Raw genomic sequence first — 22,864 nt, forward strand, 5'->3', positions numbered from 1 at the left:
CCAACAACACATCTATCAAAGTGTCCTGCAATAACCTCGCCGGGGCCTAGCGGCAGGAAGTTCACAATACTGACAATTATGAAAGGAATACAAGTGCTGTGCACATGATTTTAGTGCAATACACAACAAGAGATTTACTCAAAACGTAATGCACATTCACGTTAAAGGAAACTGCTCCACTGCTTACATGTAACTGCATGGAACCAACACACTTGAGAAGCCATACTCCAAAATACGATCCACTGAGATTGGATTAAAATTAGGGTGATCCAATTTCCCAACTTGCCAAGGACTGTCACTCCCCCTCTTTCGGAAAAATATCCCCTACTCTGGTGCCCACATACACCAAATACTGTGGTGTAAGGCCACAGTAGCCAAAGCGCGCCTTCACTATACAAAACACTCCCACGTCCACTCCTCTTTGAACCTATAGACATGTGTGACGTCTAAGTACCGAGAGCACTAGCTAGCTACATGCCATCAACCTCATTCTGTCTCTGTCTCCCCCAACCCTCTCTCTCTCACACACACACTACATTCTTCCAAAACCTGCTATTATTTTAGTTTATGTAAAACTGAACATCTGTAATCCAGCTAAAATCTAGAATAACCCATTAATTAATTGTTGACTTCAAACTGAAGTAAATTCCTCATCTTAAAAGTTTATATTTTAAGATAAAATAAATCAGATGCACTGGAAGGAATATCCATCTATAGTTAGGTTTTTTTGTTCTTTTTTACATTCACATAGGTTAAAAAGACTATAGTCCTATTTTTGAAAATACATTCCAATTTAACTTTAAAATCAGAAAAAAAATACTGCCAAGTTAATTTTAGCAATCAAATAAAAGTTCTACCTTTGTAAGTAATGCACATTTGTACTGTTTTGGAGAAAATATAACCACCAGTTTAACTTCCCACCTATAATTTTCTGGAAACCTTTGCAATGCATACCAAATAATGCTTGTTTGCTTGCTGGCCAATGACAAAAGACTATAAAGCAGATCTAGATGTGTATAAACTAATACATATCCTACAGATGGAGTTGCTGGAATGGCCTGTTAGCATACTAAGAAACGGGAGAAGAGATGGGCGCAGTGAGTGCCCCACCCAAGGTTACCACTCCAACTCAACACTCCACCCACTGAGAGGCGGGTGGCAGAGCAAGCAGGCGGCAATATGCCACCACTAGACAGCCTATCTTCAATTGCTGGCTGTGCCACTTACTGGAAGGAGGTGACCTTAGCTCCAGGTGCCGTAACTATAAAATGGAAAGAACGTGACTAGCAAATGCTGTGGGTACCGTGGGAGCCCATTTTCAGGTTCCTCGGGGCTTTACCCAGCAGGTCCTCATAGAGACGATGATTGGACCACGGGCCTGAGTGCAGGTGTCTGAGATGGTCTGCACTTGGCTGTGCTAAGGAGAGGTCTTTTGCTCCATCCACTTGGCGTCTCTATAAATACCCTGGGGCAGAGCCAGTCAGGGCCCATTGGAAAAGGTTCCAGGCTCTCGAGGTTATCCTTTATTTTCTACCTGTTTATCTCCGCAATCTAAATCATTCTATCTAATATTTCCTGCTGCACGCACTCAAGAAAACTCTGGGGAACTGTGGGGGTGGTGGGTAAACGCCCCTCAGGGTACAAGTCACTTTTATCCTTCACCCCCTTTCCCAGCACCTATTTTTCCTTCGGCTCTGAACATTCTCTTTTTCTGGCCTCCTTTCGATCTTAATTTAAGCAGTACTGGTGGAAGAAAGCCTTGTCTGACTGCCCGTTTATGTCATGTGCACTTGACATTGGGCCCCGAAGCACCCTTGAGCACTGACTTAAACTTCTCTAACTCCGTGTTCTCCTGCTTTGGTTCTCCCACTGAAGATGGAGCTCATGCTGGTCTTGATCACCTCTGTACCACTCAGACCCCATTCAGACGCAGCGCAGGCTCCCAGGAGATTCTTAGCAAGCACTCCTTAAATGAATATTGAATGAAACGGCGAGTCAAATGATGGCAATCAAGGGAGGATTTCTAAGCTACAGCTTTCATACTAGGTTGAAGTCTGGGCCTCTTCGTATCTTTACAGGAGTGTTTCTTCTCATACACTAAGAGGCTTTCCATTAAACACAGGAAGTGTCATATTCTTACCAAGTACAAAGTATATTCACTTTTAATGCAAAGGACCATGACTTCATAAAGCAAAGCAAACAAGAGTCTGCTCAGTATGTTTACACTTATTATTAATATCATGTCTCATATCCCACAGTCTTATTTACCTAGACTATCAGAGCCACATTGTACACCCAGTGTTCAGCTCCCTGAATATCAACTGAAACCTTAAAGTATTAGTGTCTTGAGTAGAGAAAATAAACAGAAAAGGAATCCATGGACATAGAAGAAAAAGTATTTGAAATGGCGGAAAGTTAACTGAAGCAATAATAGCTGTATGTCAATAAATGGCCACCAGGTGGCATCATTGTCACTAGCTATCCAATACAGAAATGAACCCTGGAGAGAACTCTCAGGCTGTTTGACAAAGCTTAACCTGGAAAGCTGCATAATCTACTTCTATTATATTCATGGGCAACATATTCGAGTTCTCTAGTCACAGGAATAGGTGTTAAGGACAATCTCCATCAGGAGCTTGTGGAAGGTAAGCTTGGTTAACACTTTGGCCTAACGATTCGTGCCAGCTCACTATTCTAAATGTGGAGATTCTCAGTGGAGAAAGGAAGATCAGAAAAACCTTGAAAGCATTTGCAAACTTCAGGGTTGAACCACAAAAGAACATGATAGTCAAAAATCCACTACACACAAAATTTCTTAAAACTCACAAATTTAAATGGTCCAACAACGTGCACACACATTAAGCCAGTTCTATTGCTGGTTTGTTATGTAGAAAAGCGTTGAAAACAATACACAGTTGGCCTTGTGCTTAAAGTAATAAAGCATTAGGGGCTGGAGAGGTGGCTCAGTGGTTAAGAGCACTGACTGCTCTTCCAGAGGACCTGGGTTCAATTCCCAGCACCCACATGGCAGCTCACAACTGTCTGTAACCCTCACACACACATGCAGGCAAAACACTGATGCAAACAAAATAAAATAAATTAAAAAAAGAATTAGCTGAACAAAGAAGTAGATATGACAAAGTATCTTAGGAGAATGAGTAAGTTTTATTAAAAACAGGAGACATGAGAAGTTTACCAAAGAAACAAACCATAAATGTTATATTTAACTATAAAAGACATTTTTTTTAAATTTCAGGGCTGAGGACCGAACCCAGGGCCTCTAGCATGCGCTCTACCACTGAGCTAAATCCCCAACCCCAAAAGGCAAATTTTTAAAATGTATTTAAAATATGTTCAGCAGCCTATCTTTTAGGGAAACCCAGATTCTCTAATGGATTTTTATATTTTCCATAGAAACAACATAAACAAATGTGTCTATAAAATGTTTAAAATAATAGGTGTCTCTGGGTAAAAGGATTACCCATAACTTATTTTATAATTGTATCTATATTTTCTAAAAATAAATATATTTTGGGTGCTGCAATAGAAAATAACACCTAGGAAACACAAAGTGAATTCTAGTTTTCATAATCACTTTGCCACTGTTACATACATGTTAAAATTAGGGGAAATAGTTCCAATCATACATGGACACTAGCACTATCTCTAATGCATTTATGCATAATGAGCTTAATATTGTTCAAAATTTTAAAAATGTTCATTTAGGGACTGGAGAGATGGCTCAGTGGTTAAGAACACTGACTGCTCTCCCAGAGGTTCTGAGTTCAATTTCCAGCAAGCACATGGTGACTTATAACCACCTATAATGAGATCTGGTGCCCTCTTCTGGCATGCAGGGACACATTCAGGCAGAACACTGTATACATAATAAATAAATCTATCTTTTTAAAAATGTTCATTTAAAGCAATAAGATCAGTAACAATGTCACATTTAAAAATGCAGAGTATACATTAACTATTTTAACTTATAAGAAAGAAGCCATCGCCGGGCGGTGGGGGCGCACGCCTTTAATCCCAGCACTCGGGAGGCAGAAGCAGGCAGATCTCTGTGAGTTAGAGGCCAGCCTGGTCTACAAAGCCAGTTCCAGGAAAGGCACAAAGCTGCACAGAGAAACCCTGTCTCGAAAAAGCAAAAAGAAAAGAAAAGAAAGAAGCCATCATAGTTTCTAACATTACAACACAAAATTGTAGAGACAATGATATCGTTGGGTCTCCCTTAAATACTCAAGTAATAGCACCCTGCTGTACCAACTTTACAGAAGCATGAAACAAATCATTAAGGGTCTACTGATTGGGTTTTATAAATACCATTACATGGAGAGTTGAGTAGGGAAGGAATTAAAAATTAAAGTATAGTCAGTGAAAGCCCGTTTCTTTCACATTTAAAAAGAACGTAGTTTCCCAAATCCTTAGTAGTTACAGATGCATGGGCACACATTTGTTCAAGAAATATTCCACAAGCACAAACCGCTCTGCACTCATGGAACACGTTAGGGACACGGCAGCCTAATAGACACACAGAGGTACAACAGGACACGGCCACCTATCAGACAATTCTCTCATCCTACTAGACGGTTACAGATGTTTAAGTTATTCATAATAGCTACTGAGTATCCAGTTACACCTGCAGCTGCTATATAAGGAGAGTATTATCTAGCTGGCTTAAAAATCAATTTTTTATTTTAAAGTTGTTTTAAATGTCAGGCCATGAAAAACCATGCGTAACAAAGAATGAATGTGAAGTTCTAAAGAGCACAGAGGAATGAAAAATGTCATCTCAAAAAGTCACTGACAGAATGCTTAAAGGCCCTGACTAATCTCATATCGACTGGCCAACTATTACAGACCACACTCCCGTCTGCTTATATGATCTTAGCAACTGTAGAATTTGGAATAGGTTAGATCCATAGTGGAACATGTCCGAAGGAGGTTTTCGTACGTATGTATTTAAAATGCTTTACTATTGCTTCACTGTAAGACATACATCTGGAGTGCCAAAATAAAAGCTTAGGGCTGGGGGTACAGCTCAAGATCATACATAGCATGATCTCTGGCACTGCAAAATATAAGCAAGAACAGATTAAAAGCCAAGTGGCAGACTACTAAAAGATGCCTAGCAGAGTAGAAGCATTCTCCCATCTCAATGAAACCCTGTTCAAGGAAGGTGAGCTTTGCATTCACATACAGTGGTCAGTAAGTGTTGGTATTTCATACTGGTGAATACTGACCATAAACCCCTAATATATTTTAGCTTCTGCTGGAACATGATGGGAAGTCCCTTTGAGACTTCCTTTCGCAGTTCCATCTGTGATTACTTAATCTCAAATGTGTCATCTTTAAAGGAGGCAGTAATTCAACCGTCTTTGAAGCATCTGTAACCAACGTCAGCAGCAGTAAAAGAAGGTAGATTGTCTTTTCATGTGCATGGAGCAATCTGTTGTTTATCGTTCTTCAAAAGCAAGGCCAAGGTCAGTAGCCCAAGAGGATGTTGTGAAATGCTTTCTCTTACAATGCATCATTGAGCTCAGCCGGCTATGTGAGAGTGACCTGCAGTTAGGATTATTTTTTTTTAACTTTTTTAGATGTATATTTAGTTTATGCTTGTGAGTGGTTGGCCTAAATGTGTGTATGGCTGTACACTATTTGCATGCCTGATAGCCATGGAGGTCAGAAGAGGGCACTAGATTCCCCAGAATGGGAGCTGGAGAGGACTAAGAGCTGCCATGTGGATTCTGGGAACAGACTGGGATCCTCTGCAAGAGCTCTTAACCACTAAGGCTCTCCCCAGACCGGGGCCTTTTTGTTTTTTGTTTTTTGTTTTTTTGGTTTTTCAAGACAGGGTTTCTGTGTGTGTAGCTTTGCGCCTTTCCTGGAACTCACTCTGTAGCCCAAGCTGGCCTCGACCTCAGAGATCCGCCTGCCTCTGCCTCCTGAGTACTGGGATTAAAGGCATGCACAACCACCGCCCAGCCCGGAGACTTTTTAAAAGACTAGTTTAAAAAAAAGTATCTTTTGATGCCCTTATTTTACAGTCCCCTATGCTTGAAAACAGAACACTGAGGTTGAGCGCCAGGTACCCAGTCCCGGTCTTTCGGCATCACTGGGTCAGTGCCAGTGAAACCAGAGCGAAGGGGTGCTCTAGCAAGCACAGGACAGGGTTGCAGACCCAGCCAAGAACTCAACTCCAAGCAGGGTATCCAACCTGCAGCAGGGTATCCAACCTGCAGCCTCTGGGCCGAATGTTGACAAGGAGAGTTGTGAATCTGGACCAATATAAAATCGAATACATTATGAACTGCTTTTGCCTCCATTGCTATAACTCAACCATGCAGTTCTAAAACATCTTGTCGCAAGGTCAAATTCTGTAAAGACACACCTTACAGAATCAGTCTACAGGACAGTCACATACATACAAGCCAAATGAGGTAACTGTCCAACTCTGAACTACCATTTCTTTTCTTTAACCCAAGAGGCAGAAGTCAATCCTACAACTTTGGAATATGAGGCAAAAAGATCACAAGTTTGACTGGTTTAAAAAAAAAAAAAAAAAAAAAAAAGGTCAGGGCTGTGGAGATGGCTCAGCGGTTAAGAGCACTGGCTACTCTTCCAGAAGTCCTGAGTTCAATTCCCAGCAAACACATGGTGGTTCAGAACCATCTATACTGGGCTCCAATGCCCTCCTCTGGCATAAAGTCATACATGCAGACAGAGCACTCATACACATAAAATAAATAAACCTTTAAAAAAAGCCATCATAGGGGTTGGGGATTTAGATCAGTGGTAGAGTGGGTTCCGTCCTCAGCTCCAGAAAAAAAAAAAGCCATCATGCCTCCCTCTATCAAGGTATAGGAGGCAGTTGTGTAGCTGGGTCTGTGTGAGGGGCCCCTGACAGTGGGATCAGGATCTATCCCTGGTGCATGAGCTGACTTTCTGGATCCCATGGGACACCTTGCTCACCCTTGAGGCAGGGGGCAGGGGCTGGATCCTGCCTCAACTGAATGTACCAGGCTTTGCTGTCCCCCCATGGGAGAACTTACCCTTTTGGAGGAGGAGATGAGAGGTGGGTGGGAGGCGGCTAGGCAGGGGTGGAGGAGGAGGGAGGAGGGGTAAGAGGCGGATCTGTGGTTGGTATGTAAAATCAATAAAAAAATTTTAATTAACAAGTCTAACACTAATTTTCCACCTTAAATTTGTAGACATTCCTAAACAAAAGAAATACTTCCCATGATTCTGTAATAAAATGTTGTAACAGCCAGAAAACATTAAAGTGTTTCTTATCTAGGAATGATATAAAACTAGAGAAATAAATTGTTTTTTTTCAAGACAGGGTTTCTCTGTGAAACAGTCCTGGCTGTCCTGGAACTCACTCTGTAGACCAGGCTGGCCTCAAACTCAAAGATCCACCTGGCTCTGCCTGCGGAGTGCTAGGATTAAAGGCGTGTGCCACCACCACCCGGCAAGAAATGAATTTTTGCTGGGGGAAATAAAAAAAAAAACTATAGAGTCACTGTTTCCAAATGACTTACTTGCCACCTATTAAAAGTCATTGCAGTTCCATTATGAACGTTAAATAACAATACTCTCACCTTGCCCATTTTTACTGGAGACTGTGCTCATCAAGTTAGACTACACCTAGAGCTTCCCACCGGTCTAATTAGCTTAAGGAAGCTGCTCTACTTTGTTTTCTGTTGCTGTGATAAACATCAGGACCAAAAGCAACTTGAAGAGGAAAGGGTTGATCTCATCACCCAGGGAAGTCCGGGCAGGGACTCGGGAAACTGAAGCAGAGGCCATGGAGGAGAGCGAGCTGTTTACTAGTTTGCTCCTCATGGCTTGATCAGCCTGCTTTCTTAAACAATCCAGGACCACCTACCAAGGAGCGGCAATCCCCCCCCAGGCCCTCCCTCCCACATCAATCAAAACAATACCCCAACAGACTTGCCAATCAATGGGCAGTGAGACTGAGGCACTTTCGTCAGTTGAGGGTCTCTCTTCCCAGAGGACTCCAGCTTGCGTCTGTCCGGGTGACACAACCTGTTCTTCAAATGTCTTCCAAGAAACTGAATTGCAAAGTTCTGGTTCTCACAACTGAAGGTACACTCTAGTACAGACCTTCACTGTAACTTCCTCCTTATCTTTGGTAATGACCTTGTACATCATCCACCTCCTCTTTCCTTCAGGGAGTGTCCGGAGCAATGTGATCTTTCAATTCAAGACAAGGCACGGTCACAAGCCTCCCCAAGTTCAAGGCAGATAGCTGGAAACTTTACCCCACACGAATAAAACAAAGATGTTATAGTCCTTACAGTGAAAGTTGTTTTTGAGAAAAGCACAAGCTATCTGAAACTTGTTCGTTAAGAACAAATCTCCCATTTTACTAAAATCTTATCACTGAAGGCCAAGTCATTACAGAGAACTATTTCACACAATCAAAGTACACGGTAGACATGAAGGATGACACAGGGGGGATAAGGCAGGAGTTGGTCAGGTATCCTGCAACGGTTAGATTTTTCTCACAAATACCTTTTATGGAGCCCTTATGTCTATTTCTCGCCCCACTATTATACCCTACAGTGCTGGGACAAGTACCTTTTTAATCCTGATGTTTTGTACTTCAGGACTGGACAATGGCCCATTACTCAATTCTACCTAGGAAAGTCCCAAAAGAACTGTATACAGACAGCTAAACTGTAAACGTGGTCTTGCTTACAAACAGGATTAGGGCCAGCTGGAGGGCTCAGTGAATAGAGGTACCTATGTGCTGGCCTGACAAGCAGAGTCTGGTCCCCAGAGGCCTCAAGGTTGCAAGAGAGAGCCAATTCTCAAGAATTTGTCTTCAAGCCGGGCGTGGTGGCACACGCCTTTAATCCCAGCACTGGAAGCAGAGGCAGGTGGATCTCTGTGAGTTTGAGGCCAGCCTGGGCTACCAAGTGAGTTCCAAGAAAGGCGCAAAGCTACACAGAGAAACCCTGTCTCGAAAAAACCAAAAAAGAAAAAAGAAAAGAAAAAAGAAAGAATTGTCTTCAGACCTCCATGTGCAATGGCACATGCACACAAATAATAAACAGGACATTCCAAGATAACTTCAGGAACACAGAGTCCTTACCTCAAAACATAAATGAACAAATACAGGAATAAAAAAGAAGGAGATTCATTGCAAAGGTTTTCATTTTGCAGTTGTCTCTTCTAAAGCAGCCTGTACTTTAAGGGGATACCACCTGTCAGGAAGTCCCTGTTACCATGGAGGAAAATGTAAGACATTCCTTTCATGCCTGAAGTCGTGGAGAGTACCATGCTTTATCTATACTAATTTTCCCCTTTATACACATCTCTATAATAAAGTTTAATTTAGAAGTTGGGCAAGGAAAGAGATGAGCAGCACTAGGTATTAGTAAAATAATTATAACAAGGTATGGTAGTAAATTTTATATAAAACTCATGAATTATTCATTTCTGGAATTTTCCATTTAATATTTTCAGGCTGATTGTGGCTAACTGAAACTAGAAAGTGAAACTAGAAACTAGAAAGATAAGAGGAATTCTTTGGAAAAGATACTCTGTATAAATAATATTTAATTGTTTGGTAATCAGGAAAATGAAAAAAATAATGAAATATATATAATTTTTTAAACTTAGTTGCACATAAAAATCCTGGCCTTATATACTTGATATAAAAACCAAACCTAAGTAAAAGAGTCTAAAAATGTCTGGGGGTTATTTTGAATTGTAACATCCTTAGGTGATCATTTTGCTTTTTTAAAGAAAGTATAGCATGTATAATTGTGTTTGAATGAAAATGCTAATGCCAACATTTCTATTTGTGGAAATAAACACCACATGGCTTCCCAATTAAGGGTTGCATAACTCACAAAAGGTGCACCTGAGCCTTGCCTTTTTTAGGTTCCAATTCTGGAAACAACTTCCTTCCAAGAAATTCTAACCTATCTTCGCGTGATGGTTTGAAGGAGAATGTCCCGCACAGGGTCAGGTATCTGGACACTTGGCCCCCAGTTGGTGGTGCTGTTTGGGGAGGTGACACAGCCCAGCTGGAAGTCTATCCCTCAGGTGGGCTTTGACAGGCACCACTTTCAATTCACTCTCTCTGCTTCATGTTCAAGGCTGAAGATGTTTCTGCTGCCTGTTCCTGCTGCCATGTCTGCCCCCTTGCCGCCATGCCTCCCTGCCATGACGGTCTCCAATCTCTCAAGAACGGTCAGCTCAGAAAAACTTCCCTTAAATTGCTTTTGGTCATGGTATTTTATCACAGCAACAGAAAAGCAGTGAGTACACGTTGTAAAAAAAACGTCTGGGCATAGAGAATCCCAACACTCTCTGAAATCTTTTTGTTCTTGTCTTGGTACCCGATACTCTCTGCACCCCAAATATTCCAAATACCTTAAAGCCGTGCTAGACTAAGCTTGCAATTAGCCAACTTTGGAAGTCTCTGGTTCCAACTCTACGGATATCATTATGCCTGGTCTACTTTTCTCCTTTCTGCTCTACTTTTCTGAAACATACTTACCTGGCAAGGGTTATGACCACTACTTAGTTCTATCCTTCACTAAAGCTATGGATTTTCTTCTATTCTTCTAACTCACTTCTCAACTCCATGGCTTCAGTGCTCATATAAACACAGCATCTTCCACTTAGATCCATCCCAGTGCTATATTATTGTGCCTTCTATCTTCTCTTCTCAAAGCCAGGACTGGCTTTTAGCTCGGTCACCAAGTTCCTGTTTCCTGTCTGAGAGCTCTAAGTTTTCCGTTCAACTGAGAAGCAGAAATGCCTAACACATTCTAAGCACAAGTAATGCTCACCAGCCTCTCAGCAGCAACTGTTGTGGACTATTTGTACACTGTGGGAAGGTGTATTGCTGTATTGGTGTAATAAAAAGCTGAATGGTCAATAGCTAGGCAGGAGGTATAGGCAGGATTTCCAGGGAGAGAAGAAAGGAAGAGGAGGAGGAACAGGAGACATGGGAGAGGAAACAGGAGGTGCAGGATGGAAGAGAGGTAACGAGCCACATGGCAGAACATAGATTACTATAAACAGCTTAATTTAAATTATAAGAGCTAGTTAGGAACAAGCCTAAGCTATAGGCGAAGCTTTCATAATAAGTCTCCATGTCATTTGGGAGCCAGCGGCCCAAAGAAAAGACTACAAGTCACAGCTCTGCTCACTTCTCCAGGTTTTCTTAGATGAGTGATCCTGCAGAAGCCTGCTATTACTTTTTCATAGTATGACGATCATGTGACTATACATTAAAGGAAATTAGCAGAAAAATACAAGAAAACAGTTATTTCAGTATGCCTCCCCCTGCATTAGCCTCATCCACAACCACCAGAATTCACCAGTAACTTACAACATCTTTTCTCATTAACCAAGTCAGAAATAGAGAGCCTCTATATTAATGCTCCTATAAAGTCTGTGACCTTTGCTTTACTTCTAGTAGCCATTTATGAGTGAGTACATACCATGTTTGTCCTTCTGAGGCAGCCTGGATGCAGGGAGAGTGTAGCAGGAATTTTAAAAGTTCTTATTAATAAAATCAAACCTGAGGCGAGTTATTGGGGTCCATGCTGGTAGATCAGAGAGACAGAACAAGCCACAGCTATCTCACCTTGCCAATCCTCAGCTTGTCCTGTTTCCTCAGACTGGAAGCCTCTCTGTCCTCATCCAGAATGAATCTCAGCTGAACTGTGTTGCTCCAAAGCCTGAAAGCTTAACCAGCCCAATGCTTAACCAGCCAAATGCCTCTAGTTTCTGGTCCTCACGCCTTATATATCTTCCTGTTTTCTACCACCACTCCCTGGGATTAAAGGCTGGCTTTCTGGGATTAAAGGCGTGTGTCACCATGCTTGGCTATTTCCAATGTGGCCTTGAACTCACAGAGATCCAGAGGGATTTCTATCTCTGGAATGCTAGGATTAAAGGTGTGAGTGCCACCATTTTCTAGCCTTTGTATCTAGTGGCTGTCTGTTCTCTGACCCCAGATATTTTTATTAGAGTACACAATATTTTGGTGAACACAATACCACCACAGGAGAGGGGCTTGGACCTGCCTCAGCTGAATGTGCTAGGCTTTGCTGACTCCCTATGGGAGGCCATACCCATGGGAGGCCATACCTTTTTGGAGAGGGTGGGGATTGGGCTAGGGGAAAAACTGGGAGGGAGCAGGAAAAAGGATGGGCGGGATCTGTAGTTGGTTTGTGAATGAATAAAAAAAATCTTACTAAAAAAATAAATAAAAAATAAAGTCTGTGACCTGATTAACTGCACCTATGAGTGGAAAATCCTGATATGAAATCAAATTCCAAGAGGCAGACAGATAGCCTTGGAAAATGGGGATGTTTTGATTATCATAACAAAAAAATATGAGTAGTCTCTCATTAGAAAAGAGAAGGCTCCCGGCAGTGTTGGTGCATGCCTTTAATCCCAGCACCTGAGAGGCAGAGCCAGGCGGATCTCTCTGAGTTCAAGGCCAGCCTGGGCTACAGAGCGAGATCCAGGACAGGCACCAAAACAACACAGAGAAGCCCTGTCTCAGAAAAACTATGAAAAAGGAGTAGCTATGCAGAGTTTCCATATGAAAACCCCTGTCCACACGTAGTCTTTTTAAATAATGAAATGTCCTACTGAATTTGTGGAAAATGACTAAAGGAAAACAATATAGTTTACCTAGGCTTGGTGGTGTCCTCCTGTAATCCCGGCATTTGAGAGGCCAGGGCGGGGGCCTGCCATGAGTTTGAGGCCAGCCTGGAGTACACAGTGAGGTAGTTCTTGGGCTGTATAGTGAGACCCTGGCTCAAAAACTACAGCAACAAAAACAGCAGATTTGTGCTTCCAGGTCCCACATCATCAACTCAGGAGATTATAATGGGTCTTGTCTGTTTAATTAATGCTTCACGAGAAAGCAAGGTACAGACACGCATGCTCAAATCAATCAAATCAAAGGTGGTCCTCTAACATGTTTCTCGCAATTCTCAATTTTACATACTACAGAGACAAAGATTCATGTTACTACAGATAGCTAGATTTCCTTTACTTTTCTAAGCTGCAAAATGAAGTAAGTCCTTTACCACATACAACTACCCAAAATCTAGATTCGGCTACTGTTTTCTTCTTTAAGCAAAATAAGCACACAGGTTCAATTTGAATACGTTTCACTGGAGTCCAAGTTCACACACACACACACACACACACATTCTCCACATACTGCACTTATTCCCCATCACTTTAGCAATAATTTTGTGCTTGTGTGGAATCTATGTATATGTGTGTGCATGGCCTATGTGCATGTATATGCAGGAGCAAGCCCGTGTCTATGGAGAAGCCAGGAGACATCAGGTGTCTTATTCTACTCCTCTGCATCTTACTTCCTTGAGACAGGGTCTGTCACAGAACCTGGAACTAGGCTTATGACCAGGAAGCCAGTGAGCCTCCTGGTGCCATCTCCACCCTTACTCCACTCCCTAAGACCGGGGTTACAGGGAGTCATTCAACCATGCCCAGCTTTTTTACAGGGGGATTTGAACTCAGTCCTCACATTTGTACGGCATGCACTCTTAGCCCCTGACCTGTAACTACAATTTTAATACAGGTTAGGTCTGTATAGACATTACCATCACAACAGAATGCGCGCGCGTGCGCACGCGCGCGCGCACACACACACACACACACATGATGGTGGTCCTATAGGACTATAATGAAGTTCACCAATTCCTATTGCCTAGTAAGGTTGTAGAAAAACCAACCCATTAGTTACATTTGTGATGTTGTTGGTGTTAGCAAACCCACTGTGCCCCAGTCATATTTGAACCGCAGAATGCAAATGTGTTCACTACATATACAATGGGCTCTACCACCTAGCTTTGTGTAAATACAACCTATGGTGTTCACACAATGATTGAAAGCAGCCAGTGCGTTTCTCAGAATAGAGTCCCATCATAAAGTGACACACATCTGCAACCTGGTCATACTTTAATCCCAAACCATCTGAACTGGCTTGACATTGAGAACATAAAACTTCATTGGTTGTTTACTTTCGGTGATTGTAACTTCCCCCCCATGATTACAGTTTGTCAAAGAAACCAGCTATTTTGATGAATATACTATATTTACATAGCACTATGTGGGTTTTTTTCCTCACAAGGTCTTTTTCACTTACATCGTCACCAATCCTCAAAGATGCCTCCAGTACACTGTGAAAAAAGCAAAGTTACAAATCAGTATGTAGAGCAAAAACCCATTTTGTAGACAGTATAGATGTGTTTGTATCTATGAATACTAAGTATCTGTATGCCTGCAAACATGTATGTGCAAGCATCTACATCAGAAAGTTAATGGATCTGAACATGGCATTATATACTTATAGTCATATTTTCAAAGTAGAAATAAGATTCTCCATGGGAGAAAAAGTTTTCTAGAACACCTGAATGCTCGCTCAGTACAAGGCATTAATTACATTTGCTATATAATACTCCTAAGTATCCTCCAGTGGGCAAATGTTTCTGATTAACTTGTACAACTACCAATAAAACAGCAATTAAAATGTTAAATACACTATAGATTTATATAAGTTTCCTCTACGACCACTCCCTTTTCCTCTTGGGATAAGTCCTCTGCAGTATGTTATCAATCATACCTTTTTTATTATCTACACACATGATAAGGTTAGTTTACCTTTAGATAAGTGGAATCATGGTGTATAACGTTCTGTGATTCCTTTATCGTACTCTAGAACTCCTGTGTCAGTTCATCTAAGTCTCTCTGATGGGAACTTCTCCTTTCCTCTTTGTTCTAGGATACTATATACCACAGCAAAATATTTATACAAATTCTCTTTTGGCTTCCTGAGACACTATGTAGCCATGACTGGCCTAGAGCTCACTATGTAGTTGACCTCCAACTCAATTCACAGTGATCTGCCTGCCTTCGCCTCTAAATGCTGGCATTAAAGGCATGTGCCAGCACACCTGGGAAAATATGTATGTGTTCTTAAATGAGAAGATTCAGATATTCTCTCTCTCTCTCTCTCTCTCTCTTTCTCTCTCTCTCGTTTTTTCTTTCCTTTTCTTTTTCATTGTTGTTTTCAAGACAGGGTTTCCAGGGTTTCTCCGTGTAGGTTTTTTTTCTTTTTTTTTTTTGAGCCTGTCCTGGATCTCACACTGTAGACCAGGCTGGCCTCAAACTCATGGAGATCTGCCTGGCTCTGCCTCCTGAGTGCTGGGATTAAAGGCGTGCGCCACCGCCCCGGTGACTTTTTTCTTGATTGTAAAGAAATTTAAACTGAATTCTTGGGATAAAAATGTCAAGGAACTAAAGAAACTTGCAAAGCAATGAGCTTGCAGACAATATTCAAACTTCTGTATTTACAGAAATTTTATACTGTCTTTACCTAATTACAGTTATTATTTTTAGCAATTTTCACTCATCAACTCTTCCTAAAACAACTCAGTGTGATTCATAATAATGAGCCTAATGTGATTATCACCCGTTTCAACCATTATCCATATGTTGAACTGTTTTCTTCAGCGTCCACTCCCCACTGCCATCCACCTGCCATATGATGTGAAGGGAATCCCACACACTGTATCATTTCACTGGTTTCAGGAAGAATGCCAATTCCGCCCACTCATATTTCATCAATTTATAAAATATTAAATCATATATTTTAAAAACACTACATGAAGATGTAACTCAGTGGTGAAACACTTGCCTAGCACGTAGAAGGCTGTGGGTTCCATCCCCAGCAAAACACAAACAGACACACTAATATGTACAACCAACTACACAGGCTGAGTAGTAAAGCCTATACGCCCAGCTGGTAGGCATACAGGCACACTGAACTAACAGCAATTGCTCAGTTTACTGTGTCTTTTACCACAGAAATGAAGATCATCAGTAGTGAATCAGGTGAATAGAAGTCAATTCAAGTTTCTACAGCACATTCAGAAGCCATCCCCCCTCAAAATCTGCCACTTGCCTTTTTGACTTTGTTAAAATATGCGTTTATATTTTCAAAATATATTTACTATATACTTGTGCATATGACAGGATCCACTTCCTTCCAAATGTACAGCCAAGAGTCCTAACTTCATTTCCATTTTCAGCATGACACTTAGGACATTTAAAAGAACCAAAGTGTCAAGTTAACAAAAGAAGGAAGTTGTGCAAACAAAATAATAAAGAACAGTGGAAGTTCAACTTGGTAGCCTCATACTATGTACTTAAAGGTTACAAAACAGTTTCTGGTGCAAAACTGTAGCCATGCCTAGCTCACTCATTAGTGGTCTGGCTTGGACTAACCCAACTGCATAGGTGTCTATTAAGACTCGTAATTACCATACAGTAAACTGACATTCGCTCTGAAGCAGCCCACACCTCAACAACAAAAGTCAACTTCTCTAAGTTCTCGAACTAGGCCTTAATTCTACTGTCAGGCTTTGAATGCAATCTTCAAAGAAAAGCAAAGGCTATATAAAAATGTCCTTGATAAAATAGAAGAAACTGGTCCTAGTTAAAGTTGCGTTATCTGGGAGTTCATCAAAATTTTTCTCTAATGGTCCACAGAGTAAACAGACCCAGGAGGCCACAGGGTCCCTGTGAATACTGCCAGACAATACATAAATGAAGCCATATGGCTGTGTTCCAACTGAAGTTTATTTACAGAAACAGGTGGTGGACAAGATTTGGCCACAGGGACTGTTTTTCTGTCCCTGACTTACACCAGTTCGCTCTTTTTTCTAGTAGGAATTTGATACCCTAACTGCATACTAACTGGGGCAGATATGGCAGCCACAAAGAGACAACTGATTGCTGCAGTACCACCATAAAAATGAATATCCGTAAAATTAATCACTACTCTAGCAAGTTCTTACCATAATACAGGCACACACCATTTTCAAAATATGATAGTATAAGCATCACTAAAAACTAATAGTCACTGTGGAAACAGTTAAGGGTTGGAGATGTTAGCTCAGTGGTAAAGCAATGTCCTGGCCTCTATCCTTACACCATACAGAATAAACCGTTAAAACAAATGACAAGTAGTGACTATAAAAGAAAAATACACAGTGAAGACAAATTTAAGAATTAGAGTAAACAGAAAAGGCCTACAAAGAATATAATTGAGATTCACAACTTCACTACTCAAAATGTAGGAATAAACTCTCAAAATGTGTTTAAGTAAAAGTAAAGATTTGGTTTTGGTTTTTCAAGACAGGGTTTCTCTGTGTTGTTTTGGTGCCTGTCCTGGAACTCATTCTGTAGCCCAGGCTGGCCTCGAACTCACAGAGATCCGCCTGGCTCTGCCTCCGAGTGCTGGGATTAAAGGCGTGCGCCACCACCGTCCGGCAAGTTTTGTTCTTTAGATAATTTAAAAAAAAAAAAAAACTTTGCTGAACAACTATAGTTTTGCCCACATATTTCTAATTTAAAAAGTGGAACCCAAAATCTCCTTGGCACTTTGTGTATCAGTTTAATTCTACATTGCGTATGACGAGTGGTAAAACAGACACTGTATTTTAAGGCCCTAAAGGATAGCAGCCATTTTAGTAAGCTAAGAACATGTATAACCAGATTTCACAGCCACTTGCCAAAGAACATATGTGAGCTCTGGATCTATCAAAACAGTAAATGCATTGCTTGCAGGAAAAGATTAATGGGATGTAAGGCTGAAAACAAAGGCTTAAAATTGAATAATGTAAGTATCTAAGACCCCTTGAGATCAGAAGCACAGGCCGTGTGTTCAAAAAAATTTTTCTGCAACTAATGTATTTACTGTCTCAGCAGTCCAAATTCAAGTTCTGCAGAACTTTCAAGCCATGTAACAACAAAAGATCAGTATTTAAAATATACAAAGAACTTTTACTACTCAACAATTTCAAATAATCCAACACAAAAATAGACAAAAGGATGATGACAGAATTTTACTGAAGACCTAGCAGTGGCCTGGTAGGTTGTCCATCCACCAGTGAATGGCACCATACCCATGCATCCATGGCACTTGGTGATTAAAAAAAAAAAAAAAGGACCGTCGGGGTGGGAGCACCCAGGAGGTAGTAGCAGTGGGGAAGAAGGGAGGCAACTATGATCAGCAGTCAGTGTATAGATGTATGAAATTCTCCAACAATAAATTTTAAAAGACCTAGTAAGTGTGTTTTCAGGGCTGACCATTTGGCATTGGACCTCCAATTGGTGTGCTCTTCCCTGGGGAGGACCACCTCTTCCCCTCCCAAGCTTTCCTCAGTGCCTGTGGTTTGTGTAGCATTGAGTCCCTAGTCCCTGTCCACTTTGGCATGTTGGGTGGTGTCCTCCTTCCTTGCTCAGGTCACATTTGGGTGATCATGTTGGTGAGACATTACAGGCATAACTTAGCCAACTCCTTGACCCTCTGGCTCATACAATCTTTCTGCCTCCTCTGGCAATATTCCCTGAGCCTTAGGTGGGGGAGTGTTTTGTATCTATCCACTGGGATTGGAAACATAAACACAAACTAACAGTATACCGACCCAACGATTATATTTAGTGTGTGTGTGTATGAGTATACACAAACACATATATACACCCAATAACAATAAAAAAAGAGGCCATGAATTTGAAGAATAGAGAGGGGTAGTTAGGAGGGAGAATTTGGAGTGAATAGAGAGGGGAGAAACATTGTTATTAAACTAGAACTTCAAACCAGGTAGACCACACCTTTAATCCCAGTACTTGGGAGGCAGAGGCAGGCAGATCTCTGTGAGTTCAGGCCAGCTTGATCTACACAGTTTCAGGACAGCCAGGGAGAGACCTACATAGAGAGACCCTGTCTCAAAAAACAACAACAAAAAATTACAACCTCAGAAAGCTAAAGAAAATGCACAAATATAGTACACAAATAAAAACAAGACCAACTAGTAGCAAATGCAGAACATGAGCCATCAGGGTATTATAAATTAAAACTATTAACAATCACATCGGGCGGTGGTGGCACACGCCTTTAATCCCAGCCCTGAGGAGGCAGATCCAGGCAGATCTCTGTGAGTTCAAGGCCAGCCTGATCTACATAGTGAGATCCAGGACAGGCACCAAAGATACAGAGAAATCCTGTCTCGAAAAACAAAAACAAAAAAAAAGAGAGAGAGAGAGAGAGAGATCCCTACATAGTGAGTGATAACTAAAGGGAAATTAGAATAACACCACATAGACTAGCTAAGTGGAGGGAAAAGTAGCAACAATGCAAAAAAACTGACAAAGTCATGACACAGTCACACACTACTAATGGGAAACAACTACTCTGAAACCTAAACGTGCAACTACTGTATAACCTGGCAATTGTATTCTTAGACAATTATCCCGGAAGTGAAAATTTACGCTCATACACAGAAACAGAGGTTCATTGATAGATGAACGGTTAAGCATACATCTATGACAAGCCATACCACTCAATACTGAAAATAAACAGATTATTGATTAAGAGTATATTAACTCTACAAATCTCATGGATCTCCAAGGAATTCTGCTAGTGGTAGGAGGCAGTCTAAAAGGGTTACAGTCTGTGCTCCCATTTATTTAGCATTCTTGAAAGGACAAGAAGGGACATGGGAAATAGATCACTGAGAGCGAGATGACTGTGAGTAGAAAAAGGAAACACACGGAATCCTTGTGGGCTAGAATTGTTTCGTGACTTGCCTGGCGTGGTCACAGAAAGCTATGCATGGCAACACTGTGCAGAACTAAACAGAGACAAACTGCACGCTAAAAGTGGCTGAGCAGTGAAGAATGCTTGCTGTTCTTGCAGAGAAAGAGTTCAGTTCCCTGCACCTATATCAGGCAGCTCATAATTCCTATGACTCCAGCTTCAAGGCACCCAGGCCCTCTTCTGGCTTAGGTGGGCATCTGCACACATGTGGCATGCACACATAAATATAAATCAAAACAGGAAAATAAAATTTTAAAAAGAAAAAACTTGTAGAATGTGAATATGATGGACAGATTGCATCTATTCAACTGCTTAGCTGTACTGTTATATAATAATTACTTGTGATACTAACATTGGGTGAAATCAGATATAGGGTATTATTTCTTCTAACTGTATGACAACCTACAACACCAGAATTCATAATCAAAAGAGAAAAAAGTTCAAATGTATAATATCAGCCAGGAGGAGGAGTGGAAAAACAAAGCTTATGTGTTTCCTAAGGAAAGTCAAGGAAGTGAGAATATGTAATGCCACAAAGAACCACCTGGAGAGCCTGGGTGTGGTGGCACACACCTTTAATCCCAGCACTTGAGAGGCAGAAGCAGGGGGATCAAGGACAGCCTTGTCTACAGAACTAGTTCCAGGACAGCCAGGCCTGTTACAGAGAAATCCTGTTTTGGAAAACAAAAACTAAAAAGAACCAACAGTCCTCAATATGATACAATTATCTCCTCCTCCCTTATTGAGGCTTAACCTTGAGGCAATTTTGTTCATCCCAACTTGGATATTACTATCTTTTTTTTTTTCCAGAGACAGGGTTTCTCTGTGTACCTTTGGAGCCTATCCTGGCTGTCCTGGAACTCCCTCTGTAGACCAGGCTGGCCCCGAACTCACAGAGATCCACCTGCCTCTGCCTCTCGAGTGCTGGGATTACAGGCGAGTGCTACCACCGCCCAGCAGATATTACTATCTTTAATAAAAATGAACTACATGTCCATGTCTCAGTAAAACCACACCACCCTCTCAGACTACAATTTCATAGGTGTTCTCTTAACCATCATATCCTGAAGGTCTACCACAAAATACATGAGCCACTAAGAACAAGAGAGTGGAATGAATTTATAAATAGAACGAGTGAGATGTCTGCATATGCTTTTTAAATTTTTTTAATGTATTTTTGTTGTTGTTGCTTGAGACAGGGTCTCTCTATGTAATCCTGGCTGTTCTGGAACTTTCTATGTTGATCAGGCTGGCCTCTGCTTCCCAAGTCTGGGACTGTGTGCCACAACTCCCAGCTGAATATTTTTATTTTATTTATTTAAATTTTTTTTTTTTTGGTTTTTTGAGACAGGGTTTCTCTGTGTAGAATATTTTTATTTTATGTATATAGGTGTTTTGTCTATATGTTTGTGTACCACATGCATGCCTGGTGCTCACAGACGCCAGAAGAGGGTGCTGGATCCCTTGAGACTGGAGTTACAGGCAGCTGTGAGCCACCATGTGGGTGCTGGGAACTGAACCCAGGTCCTATGGAAGAGCAGCCATTGGTCTTAACCACTGAGCCATCATTCCAGCCCCTCTGTATATGCTTTTAAAGTTACTAGCCAATTACAATTGTACATCCTCCTCCAAGTGTCTAATGGCCATGAATGTCTAAAACTCAGTGTGGTACCCATACTTTTCATCTGCCTATGGAAGTTAACCTAACATTTGTGAAACTGCTTCGGAAATTATGAACTACATGCAGTAACTCATTAAGTCAGGATGAATTAAGAACTAAGCATAACTTGCTATGCAGACCTTTGAGAAAATGTTTTAAACTGATGTAACAAGATTCAGCCACAGCTTTAATGTGAACTACATTAAAATACATATAGATTCATAAAAATCTCATTATTTTCATAGTACAAAATCCAACACGAGGGATTTATGAATCATCTTGGAAACTGTAGATTCATTTTAATTTATATATGTGAAAACTAAGAAAAGTGCCTTGTTCAGGGTTGATATAGCTAGATACAGCTGAGGCTAAAATCTGAAACTCTCCAGAGTCTGGATTCAGGTCTCTTGGCAACTAATTGGACAAGATTCTTTGTTCTTTCTCCACCCATCACATCCCTACAAAACTGGGTAACAAAAATTCTATATTTGATCTAGTTTTAAGAATATTTATTTTAAAGAAGCTACAAAGCTGAAATCACTCAAACTTTTAAATCAGCACATTAAACGCTTCTGGGATTTTTTTTTTTATGTCAAGGTCCTTTATCTCAATTTGCAAGTATAACAGCCAATATAATGCTGGTTCCTCCATGGAAGTGGCAGAGAAGGGCCATTTGAACAGAAGTCTAGCTTGTTTTCCACTTTTGCAGATTCAGCTGAAAAGATGAGCTAGTTTGCAATTTAAGGGAGGCCTTACATTTAAATTTTTGCTTGACATGCTCAGTAGCAGCACTGTAATTGATATCCACTTGCTGATTTATATATCGAGAACATGTGGAATCCTGGCTTGTTGGAAGTGAAAGAAGAAAAACTAAAGTTAAAGCAAGTGCAGGAAACTGCTTTCTTAGGTTGAATTAGCAATGCGTTAATAAGCATGAATTTAGAGGTCCAAGAAACAAAACACGAGAAGGAACCTCGGTTATGCTTGAATCCAACTGCATGACAGCTGGACATATTTTCACAGAAGAGGAAACTGAGTGGTTGATTAAACCATTAACCAGTAAAGCAAAGGGCTTACTTCTTCAGCGAGGTTCATTTCCCCTTATTCCGACTCTTAACGTCGTTTCTCTAAGTGAAGATTGACTTTTAGGATGAAAAGTACAAAGGAGCAAATTAATTTCAAGAGAATTAAAAATAAATGTCTTCGAAGGAGATGCTGGAGTAAAACGGAGAAATGACGTCTGATTTCAAATATGTAACCAGTTAGGCAATGAATCACATTCTCCTAGGTTTTTCTGTCTATAGACATCAGCCACAGTTCTTCTCGGTACTCGAATGAGAGGAAGAGGAAGTGAATAAACCTTATATTAAATATACCTACTGAACGCGGGGATGAAGACGGGAAGAACACACCATGCACGCTTCAGCTAGGATCCAGCTGTTTGCTAACATACCTAAAGGTATGGATGCTGAGAGGTTATCTATCGAAACCTAAGGTTC

General features: G+C 41.0%; 1 protein-coding gene across 1 annotated transcript in view; it reads right to left on the minus strand.

Moving 5' to 3' along the window:
• Acsl4 (acyl-CoA synthetase long chain family member 4) overlaps positions 1–22,864 on the minus strand; it is a 60,638-nt gene that overhangs the window by 37,106 nt on the left and 668 nt on the right. The window contains exon 2 of the mRNA XM_028876971.2: positions 14,189–14,222. The gene's annotated coding sequence lies outside the window, so the exon portion shown is untranslated. The remainder of the gene's footprint in view (positions 1–14,188; positions 14,223–22,864) is intronic.

This window comes from Peromyscus leucopus, chromosome X (genome assembly GCF_004664715.2).
Source record: "Peromyscus leucopus breed LL Stock chromosome X, UCI_PerLeu_2.1, whole genome shotgun sequence".
NCBI lineage: Eukaryota > Metazoa > Chordata > Mammalia > Rodentia > Cricetidae > Peromyscus > Peromyscus leucopus.